This window comes from Falco cherrug, chromosome 5 (assembly GCF_023634085.1).
Source record: "Falco cherrug isolate bFalChe1 chromosome 5, bFalChe1.pri, whole genome shotgun sequence".
NCBI classification, from domain to species: domain Eukaryota; kingdom Metazoa; phylum Chordata; class Aves; order Falconiformes; family Falconidae; genus Falco; species Falco cherrug.
Genome location: NC_073701.1, coordinates 56,959,667 through 56,970,455, shown reverse-complemented (window position 1 = coordinate 56,970,455; position 10,789 = coordinate 56,959,667).

Genomic DNA, 10,789 nt, shown 5'->3' with positions numbered 1-10,789 from the left:
AGATCGATTGCTATAGCTGAACTTAAAACCAAGACAAAAATATTAACAAATTGGGGTAACGTGGAGGAATAGATCCCACTTTAACCACGCCTCCATCTCCAAACACATTAAGCTGTTTCTCTCAGTGAAGATAAATGTACATCTGTTACTAATAGGAGTCATGACTAAGATCAATAGTACATAATGAACAACGTCAGTGTATGTAACAAAGTACATATAGGTAGATGTGAGTTCATGTCTGTACAATGTTGAGCAGGCAAAATTTGAGCAACAAAGGAAAAAGAAAGGTGACTCGGTTAAGTATTAAGTATAGATATGCTATTGTGGTAAAAAGTACTTTGAAAGATTGTGTAGGATCATGTGCACTTCTCAGCATTGAGGTTAGAAAAAGAAGTCACTGTGTGCAGGGCTGGATTTGGGATATTTTTAAATGCTTATGGCAGGAAACTGATGGAAAGGAAATATATGGTCAGAACCAGAGTTTTGTCATTTGTGGGGACTGATAATCAAAACTTGCTGTATGTATACAATATGCAAGCATTCCAATTTAATGAAAAAGAGGTTTTGTTGCTAAAAGAGCCCACTAGGTAATGTTAGAAATGTACAACAATGTTAAAAGAATAATATGTTGCCACGGGTGTGTATAATTGCAAATCCACCTGCTCACTCAGGGAGTGGTAATCCAAAATATGTTCTGTTTTAACCTTGCTATGTATCAGTCAAGATAGATTAGAGCAAGAGAATACTCTCTGGATGGTTTTACTGTCCAGATATTGCTAGCTTAAATTGCAGATCAGCCTGTGCAAAACATGTGGGAAGACCTGCACCTATAGCCATCAGATGATTGCTTATATTTTAATTTAATCATATATGGCCTTATAGATGTTTAGAAATAGGTCGGTTGTGCATGTAAATCTTTTCAGTGCATAAAGTATGTGTAGTGTAATCTCCATGAAAGGTCATTATTATAATTACGTGATATGCATAGTAATGACCATCAAACTCCATCATGTAAAGGCAGTTATTTCAGAGCTTTAAACTAGTGCCTTTAGGTACCTGCTAAACTACTGAGGTACATGCTAAAACACCCTACCTTCACTGGATTTGTCAGCTAGGTAGCTTTCCTAGTCTGTTAGAATAACAAGGAGATTACTCATATTGCAGCCACGGTGGGAATTCCTCCTGATGGTGGCTTCCCACAGCTACAGGCATTTTCACATGGGGCTTTCCCTTTTGCAGTAGTGATTTTAATTGTTCTAATGATTTTATTAACTGTGCAAATTGTTTGGGCTATAAAAATGAAACGTTTAGCAAAATGAGTTACTGCAATACAACAAAGCTGTGAATTACAGGCCATCCACAGGCCTCTAACTGTCATTACGAGGCGGGACTGCATAGGAAATAGTAGATGACTCCTAGAAGAACATTTGTTCAACCTTGATCAGGAGGCTGTAGCTCAAAGGGTGATTGCAATATCTTTTCTGTTCTTGTGAATGATACAGCTTGCAGTTTGCAGACTATCGGAAGGGGAGATTTTGGTTGCCTGTTATATTGTGCATGTAACATTAGAAAGAATACCTGCTGTAGGACGGGCCACAGTGAACCAGGTTTCATGGGCTGACCCTGAAGTAGTTTCTCCTGGAGCCACAGAGCACTTCGCTGAGCTTCCTTGCTTTCCAGAGTAGTAAGTTTGTGATGCAACAGGACAGATTTTGTAGAAATTTCCCTTCAACTGAAGAAAGAGATTCTGGGGCCAAATTCCTGTGTACAGAAAGGGCATGCTGGTAGGAAACAGCATCACAAAGCATATAGTCAGAGAAACAGAAACAAAACTGCAGTGTCCCAGACCTCAGAACAGTCCAGATACCATCAGGGAAAGGACAAAATTGGCTCAGAGTGATGTGCATCCCAGAAAGGCAGGACAACAGCCCTACTGTAGCTTATTTCCATGAATACAGAAGACGAACACAGTAACAGCCCGTACCAGATGGCAACAGTGCAGTGTTAGTGGCTTACGCACAATATTAAATCTTTCAGAATGTAGGAAAATACCCCTGCAAAGCAGGGTGATTTTGAAAAGAGTGCTAGTGAGGGGTAAGGGAGCCTGACGTGTGAGTCTTCTCAGGAAACTTGTTCAAAAACCTATCTAGAGAGTCCTCGTCACTACAAAGATATGCAATACCCAATATCAGTTTGTGGCAGCCACACAAGCCATCACAGAGAGAGATGATCATTTATTGACACAGGGTGACTGTTGTGTGACTCTTCACTCACGAATTTATTACACAGAATTATTCACACCATAGTTTGCAAGAGCCTGGTGCTTCCAAATTAGCCTCAGCAGTCTTAGAATCATGTAACAGTGGATCTAACTATTTCCCAGTAAAACTGAAGGGTTGCCTTAGACTCCTGTGTCAAGGCCTGAACCTGTACTACAGTGCAAATAGCCTTCTCAATTGTAACAACACTTTCTGGCGACTGTAACATTTTAAATGGTTAAATCCTCCTGAGTAATATGTTCATACATTTTAAATCTCCTGTCTGCATTTTCGTTTCTTTACCTTAACTTACCGTTTGCAGAGCTATACTAACATCAGTGGAGCTACAGCATTTATTATAGCATAAAGTGCAGAGCACCTGTGAGATAAGACCAAATTGAATGTATGGCAGTTTAAGCAAAATAGCAGCATTTTCAGCAGTCCATACAGCTCTATCGTAAACCTACCCTCTTTTTCTGTGTTTATTTGCAGGGTGTAACTGCAGATTCACTATATGTTTCTTGTGGTTTTGAATTTAGTGCCTAATTTTCCCAAAGCATTGGGCATATAATTTTGAAATGTCCATAAAATGTTCATTTTAAGCAAACAGCAGGAAGCTGGATTTCAGCCTTTGCTTACATGTACAAGTTGAAAGAGCCAAAGGTACAACAGGGCAGCTGCAAACTCTGTTCTGTGCCCTGGAGCAATTTTACACTATCAGGATAAGCAGTTTATGTGATGATTCAGTTTAAAGCCTTTTCTGATTATAATGAAGTGACAGTATCCTTCTGTAATATGAGAATCTGTTATAGAAAATTTTAGTGAAAGGCTCTTTTGTTCTGCCTTTACTATTTTTAAATTGACTTTGCATTAAATGCATTTATGAGCCTTCTGTCAATTTACTTCATGCACAGCCCGAGTGTTTCAACTAGAGATGAAACTGATTTTTTGATTTTTGAGTCTTTTTCCAGGTATGAAGTGTTGGGTTTGTCCTTTTTACAGAGAAAAGTATGAGTCAAGGTAGTCAGTTTGGAGTCTAGATTTAGTCTTAAGGTCTGGATTCTATGACTTTACAAAAAAAATTAGTGGTTTTGCCTTGGGTTTCAGTACCCTAATATTTCAGTTTCACTAATATTTGAGTATTTTTATTTTAATGTCCTGGTAATGTAATTTATTTGTGTATGTCTTGTCATTCTTTATATTCTAATACTTAATATTAAGACTTTCTATTTCCAATATCTTTTTCTTTATGAAACTTACATTTAATCTTTAACTATATATATATATAGACTTAATTCAGCCTTACATAAGTGGATATATCTCCCAGGAACTTGAAGGTACTTGCATCTATTTATGCAAACCTGAATTTGACCCACTGTTTGCTTTGTGAATAAGGAATGAGGAACAAGGAGCTTACATTAGCCATGAATCATGTCATTAGTTACACAAAATCCATTGGACTTATTTCTTCACTGAAGTTACATAAATAGATCAAAGACTTCATATCCATGAATTGCTTAGCAATTCATGTATTTTGTGGTTTCTTGATAAGACTCTCAAGTGCTCAGATTTTTTTTGCTGGATGAATGGCATTGCATCAGAACCTGAGATCCTTGGATTAGCAGCCTGATTGCCATCTTCAATTACATGGGTCTCCCACTAATCAGAACTCTGTGTTTGAACTCCAGGTATAGGTGGGAGGATAAAATAGGTGAAAATAGTTGGATTTTGAAGGGTGGGGAGAGATATATTCACACTATGCTCAGAAAACACTCTGTGTATTATCAGTGAGCACTTCCAACTCAAATTTTCTTCTTTCCTCTTTTTTGCTGATATTTTATCCTTTTAAATGAACGTGTCTGCTCTCCCCAGGTTCATTTAGGTGGTTTTTGTGCTTTCAAAGCTTGTTAGCACACTCCTTTCAAACAGCTTCTCCTGACTCCCCCCACTTTTATCTCTTTCACAGAAGTAATCAGAATTGACTGAAGCTTCCAGTACACATTGGCCATTCCCACCAAGTTAAGGAAACAGATAAATTAAGATATCAATGAGGTTTAATGTTACTCTTCTTTAAAATCCAAACCATCCAACTTAAGCATTTGACTGATACTTCTTGTATTAGTCGAAGTAACACAAAAGAATGTTAAAAATTACTGAAAGAAAGATTTCTAACCAATTTTAAAGATGCAGGGAGAAAGGCATCTAGTGAATTCTGAAAAAAAAAGATCCCCGAGTATTTTTGGCTAGAATAAAAGCCCACAAATTTTAAATCCCAAAAGCACTATAGCTAATAAACTTTGGAAAAATACGTATTCTGTGTAATGCTCAGCCTCACATAACAAAGGGCATTTTTCTGTTTAAACATCCTACTTGGTGTTGTGACTGGATGTTAACGTATCATGTTGTGATTATTACTGAATGTACAGTTTAAACAGGTTTTATAAGTATTTTTGCAAATCTTAGGAATATTTATTCTTATAGGTAATGCTCACTTATCCACTTAATTATCTGTATAGTTGTGTAATTGTTTATATTTTATGAACAAACTTTTTTCTATATGTTAGCAAGAAAAAGGTTCAACAAAAGGGGAAAATCACATGAACAAAAAGAAAACAACATTAGATTTATAAGAACTCATATATTGTGGTATATGAAAACACACAACTCCTTTCAAACCAGATGTTAAAGTTGAAATTAGTAGCTGGCATGACATGGAAAATCAGTGTCATCTGTTAGATCAGAAAGCCAGGGTTCTTAGAAGTCCCAGTATAATTTTTGTTTTATCCTGAAAACCTGACATAAAGTAGAAATTTTATTCTGATGTTTTCCTAATTTCCTAAGTATTTTCCATAGTAATAAAACCCACAAAGCATTTAATGACTTATTGCCTTATTGTCACAGTCCTATTAGGGGGGCAAGCAGTTAAAATAGAAATGACAGAACTGAAAGTCACTAAAGACTTGAGACATTGTGGCCACTGGTGACATGAAGGCACACTGATATCTAAAAGAAGAGAAGCTGCTGATCGATGAATGGTTAGAATGGCTTGGTGTGCTGTGACCTCGACTGCTTCCTAAGTATTACTGAGAAGGCCATCAGTTTTTCCCCGGTGTTAGTGGAGAGAAAGAAAAAAATGTTTGTAGCCTTTAAGAGCAATCCGAAGAGTGCCCTTATGACCTGTTGGGTACCTCATGATGCTTGGTAATCACACTGAAGGGGAAGAACAGTCTATTGGAGATTCCACAGCAAATGGTTCAGTTCATTTTTCAGTCTTCACAGTGCTGTCTTTGCAGATCATTAGGCTTTTAGCAAATATGGTAAAATGATAGTCCATCTTACAAAGAGAACAGCAGTTGCCAAATACTTGTGCAATTCACTTGAGCTAATATAAATAAGGCAGACAGAGGTGGTAGGAAACAAGCAAATTGACTGGCTGATGTTAGGGACCCTGACTGTGGAAAATGACAGCATGTAAGCATTTCAGTGTTGTCCAGATTTGCCTGACATGACAGGCAAGAGTTATATTCATTCCAGGGGTACAGGAGTTCAGTTTATATGCATTCCTCAAGTACTCAATTGAATACAATGCTGGGATAGAAATATATCTTGTTAGGCCTGATGAAGTTGAAAGTGAGAGGATGTTTTTTGGTGCTGTTGTCTGTACAGAAAAGAAGTCACAGGGATAGCCTTGAGGCAGACGAGCACTTTTAGTGTTTGAGTTTCTCAGCGTCAGCTTCAGCTGTAGGCATGCAGCTTCTCCTCTATATCCACCAAACAGCTAACAGCCAGTCAGTAAGTACAAAGGGTGAAACAATATAGAAGTAATAGCATGTTTTAGGTAAATGGAGGCAAACTGTGCTTAGGAATGTCTTTGGTACATCTCGTGAGTAAAGAAAATGGAACCGGGAAAAAGAAGCCAAGCACCAGGATGAATCATGCTGGAAAAGGTCAGTGTGCAGAGGGTACAAGTCAAGCTGGGTACAAGCAGCTTCTGTGCCCTCCTTTAAGCCAATAACAGATCTCTGCGGTTCCCAAACCTCAGATGGCACCAAATATCTTTGAAAGGTGCTGGCACGGTCCCAGATGTACTTGTTGACACAAAAAATAATAAACCATTGCTGGTCTTATTAGCTCAACTGCCAGAAAGCAAATACAACCTTGTTCATGAACCGTATAGAGGATAACATCTCACAGGACTGAATACCTGTTCTACTTGCTTTGAATTTTTCATGTGGAAGATTAGATACAGAGTCTCTTCACTGAAAGGGTATAATTGTGAAGTAGAACATCCATGTGTCCTTTTGCTGACTCCTTCATGTGTAGGCCCTGTAACAGACCTACTAACTGACACTTGAGTTTAGGCTGTAAATAAGGGTCATAGCTGAGTCGAGCCTCATCTCCCACTGATGCTGGAAGGGATTATCTGAGACCATGGTGTGCACAAAGAAAATAGCTCTGTGTTTAAGGTTGCAAATACTGTCCACTTGAACAGTATTATGTCTCTGCCTCTACTATGTGATGACAGTTCATAAAATTACTGACCAGGTGTGCTATGTACCTTATTTTGGGGGACCTAGACTGATACAGAAGGGTCAAATTTGTAAGAGCCTCTAGTATTTACAGCTGCAGAGGAAGTCAGTTAAAGTTTTCTTTTAAGTATAAAAAAAGTAATACGATGCCAACTGTCCCCAAAAATCAGTTTGCTGGTGTTTCAGATTGGCTTCTAAGACAGAGGAAAACTTTTGATCCTATTTTTAATCTGCTCCAGTGCCTCATCTGTAAAATGGGGATAACATCAATCTTCAGAGAGACTTATGAATATATGTTAATGCTCATGAATTATTCATATTCTATTTTTTTGAACATGGCAAAAAAATCTGAGGAAATTAACAATTTGTCCTTCTAACAGGGTTTTTGATGTTTTTTTGTGGTTAAAATAGTGGTTTATTGAAATGTCCCAGTATCATGTAAATAAAACTGTTTTTAAAGATCACCCTGAATAAAAAATAGGAGGATTACACTTCTTTTGAAAGTAAGTCAGCTATAAATATAGATTACATACAAAGTTGGTCAGAAGCTGAGCTTCCTGTCTAGATGAACATTAGTTGGAGGGACTAGTTATTGTTTGATGGAGATGCCAGTGGAAGCAGGAAAGAGACTAACAACAGCAGAATTGATGCTAGTTTTGCTTGAAAACATAAGAAAAGAAAATGCTTCTTGTCTGACTCCTACTGAGTTCAGCAAAATATCACTTCATGACTGTCCATTCTTTCTAAATTAAAGGAACTGAATTAACAAAATGCTTGATTCCATCACTATTCTCCCCTGTTAAAGGAAACACTCACAAGATCTTGAATGTTGACTGATCTCTTAGATGAAAACAGACCACCCTCTGAAAAATGAATATTAAAAAAAAAATTAAATAGTTCCTCATCAAATGGCCCTATTCTGTACTCTAACAAGAACAGAGGTCCTGGGTACAGAAAAAAAGATCATATCATAAATATCATAATACAGGCACAAAATATCAGAGTAACTGTTGTGCCAGAAATCTTTATTCTGTGCTAAATTTATTTTTAAAATCTTTATTCTATGCTAGATTTTATAACTCTATGATTTTTTTTTAATTCTGTGTATACATCAGGTAGAGGATCACTACATAAACTGAGATCAACAACACTATCAATTCTCCCCAAATAACTTAATTCTATATATAGTAAGACATTTTACATAAGCTTTTATGAACTCATAAATAAAAGCTATTTCAAAGGAAGAAACTAAAATGTTGTATTAAAAACTACTCCTTTGTACTTCTAACCATATTGAAATTAGAATTATGGCTGAGATTTACAGAACAGGGTGGATAATATAAACTAAAATCTTCCATTAAAATTAGTTAAATTCAGAGCTTATTAGTGTATTCTGCCTCATTAAAGAAAAAATAGTTAGTGGAAATATAACTATTTCAGCTGTCTACTTCAGCTCCATCATCTCTGAGGCCTGCCCTTCCCACTGACCAGGGACTCCAGTCCCTCTGGTCTCAAGTTCATTCAGATACTGCAACAGTCCCTCAGCATTGTGGCAAGTAGTAAAACCAGTAATAAAACCGATTGTCACAGAATACATAGATAATAATGTGGTGGTGTTTGGCTTTCCAGCAGCTGGAAGCAAAGATCATTTACCATAGCCTCCATATTCTGTGGAAGGTCATGCAGGTGCTAGTTCAACATCAGTGACTTCATAAACATGAACCAGTGTTCTTACCATGTTTATGATATGTGCATCGTTGCCTTGGTTTTAGAGTATTTTTTACTTTCAATAAACCTTTTGAATGAGCTATTGCTACCTCAAGTTCAGCTAAAGTCAACAGAAGTACAAGCACCACAACTTTCTAATTAACCCTATTGACATAATTCACCAATTAAACGAATACAAAGCTTCTGCAAGCAGCTGTTTTCATTATACTTGCCCATGGTCTTTGAAGAATATCAAATGGTAGTAGGCCTATTCTCCATGGCCCAATCAATATATCAATGCCAAATGTATCGAAAATGCTAATTTATCACTTTTGCACTTTTCAATTACTCTACACATAAATGACAACACAGGGCAATGCAAAACTGAGTCTAGAGAGTTTAGAATCTTGAATGAAGCATGAAAAGGAATAATTTCCACTTCTTTAATTCTTCAAGGAGGCTGGAGTAAGATTTTTTTTCATATCAATCTGTTCTGAATAGAACATAAACACACAGAAGAAAAGATCTTCAAACAAGAGTAAACAAAAATATCATATTTTAACCAGATAAAACACCCATATGGGACAGGGACAGTTCATGAATCACTATTGGCCTAGCAACTCATTAAAAATTTGTTTCAAAATTGGATTAGAGGAATTAATGATGGCCAAAATTCTGAGCCCAAGTCATTAAGACACAACAAAAATTACAGATGTGTATGTCCATGGATCAGCTTTGGGTTTATATAAAGTAATGTAAACTCTAGAGTGACTAATGAAGACAGACATTTCCAGAACAGTAGAAGCCTCAACTATGAAAGATCCCAAGCCTATCCCATCTCTTACAAGATACCACACACGTCATCTTAATAATATGCTTAACTGTAATTGATGTCAAGAGACTTTGGCATAAGTTTAAAGTTGTTGAACATATGGTTGTGTGATTTACTGGCTCAGTCTCTATTTGCAGTTGGGTAAGGCTGTACAACAGATAGAGATAAAGATCTTTTTTGTAATTCTAGATCTAGAGAAAAGTACCAAAAATACTGAGAGTAACTAGGACAACACTGACTGGAGAGGAAGAAATAAATTTTGGTCCTTTTGTAAGGAATAATGTTCTAGATATAAACTTATGCAAAGAATAATACCTTTTGTGACTTTTTCTCACATGCAGGGAAAAAAAAAATCTTTTGTTTAAAGACAAAGAAAGAAATCTGATAAAATGACCTAGTATAGTGACCACTCTTTTTGGTTACATTTAGACTAACGGGCCAAATTTAGAGGTCCAATCTCATAAAATGTGAATGTAAAGGAACTGAATCAAGTAAAAAATATGAGTTTACATAAATATAGCTTACATCATAGGATCAGGAGAAGATGCACGGTCTGCCAACTCAGGTTCTCCTTACGTTTAGTCCATTATTTAAAATTATTATAGGTAAAGTTAAGAACTTTCTTCAGTTCACATAAGAACTGGCTAATGTTCCAGTCTTGGAAAACATATATCTGCTACCATGAAGCTGAGATCTGCACCATGAGTCTGCAAGCTAGCAATCACATTAGGCTTATATTGTAATATATTTATGATTGTGACAGACACTTTGAAATAATACAAAGTGTAAGAGCACAATAAATTTATGAGTATTAGGACAAGATGAAATAATTTATGTTCAGAGAAGGCAGATATGGGAAGCAGAAATTTTTGAATGATGAGATATCTATCCATGGCAATCTATGGAAATTTTTGTAATATGTAGTGCAATTTGAGATATTAGCCCACAACAAGATAGTTTTAAGAGTCAAATGATTCTCTAAAACACCCAATCTTTGATCAAAGACAGGATCCTTCTTTAGTTAGGCTTGCACAGGAGCAGTCATGGTAAAAGAGAGTCTCAGAAAAGGTACTCGGAGTGTAATGGAAAGGGCAGATTGAAGCTCCATAATCGTCCATTAAAAATCCTGTAGGATGAACTATAACTAAAATTACATGAAAAACAATTGACTACAGAAAAGCTTTTGGTATGCAGTGCATGCAACATTCAGCCTTGCTGTCTGTTAAGGAGATTTGAATAGATGTCCTGAAATCAGGGCATCCTTCAAGTTGTCTTAATTTAGTGATCTCCTTACCACAGGCTCTCTGGGGAATTCATGTTTTCCTTCTTGTGTATTTTCAGGCTTCCTGTGTGGGAGACTGCCAAGGAGGAGTGGATTTGTATCTCATGCAAATGAGATGAGACTACTCTTTCTCTAAACACTTGAAATCCTCATTCCCAATGGAGAATTTTATATTGTATTT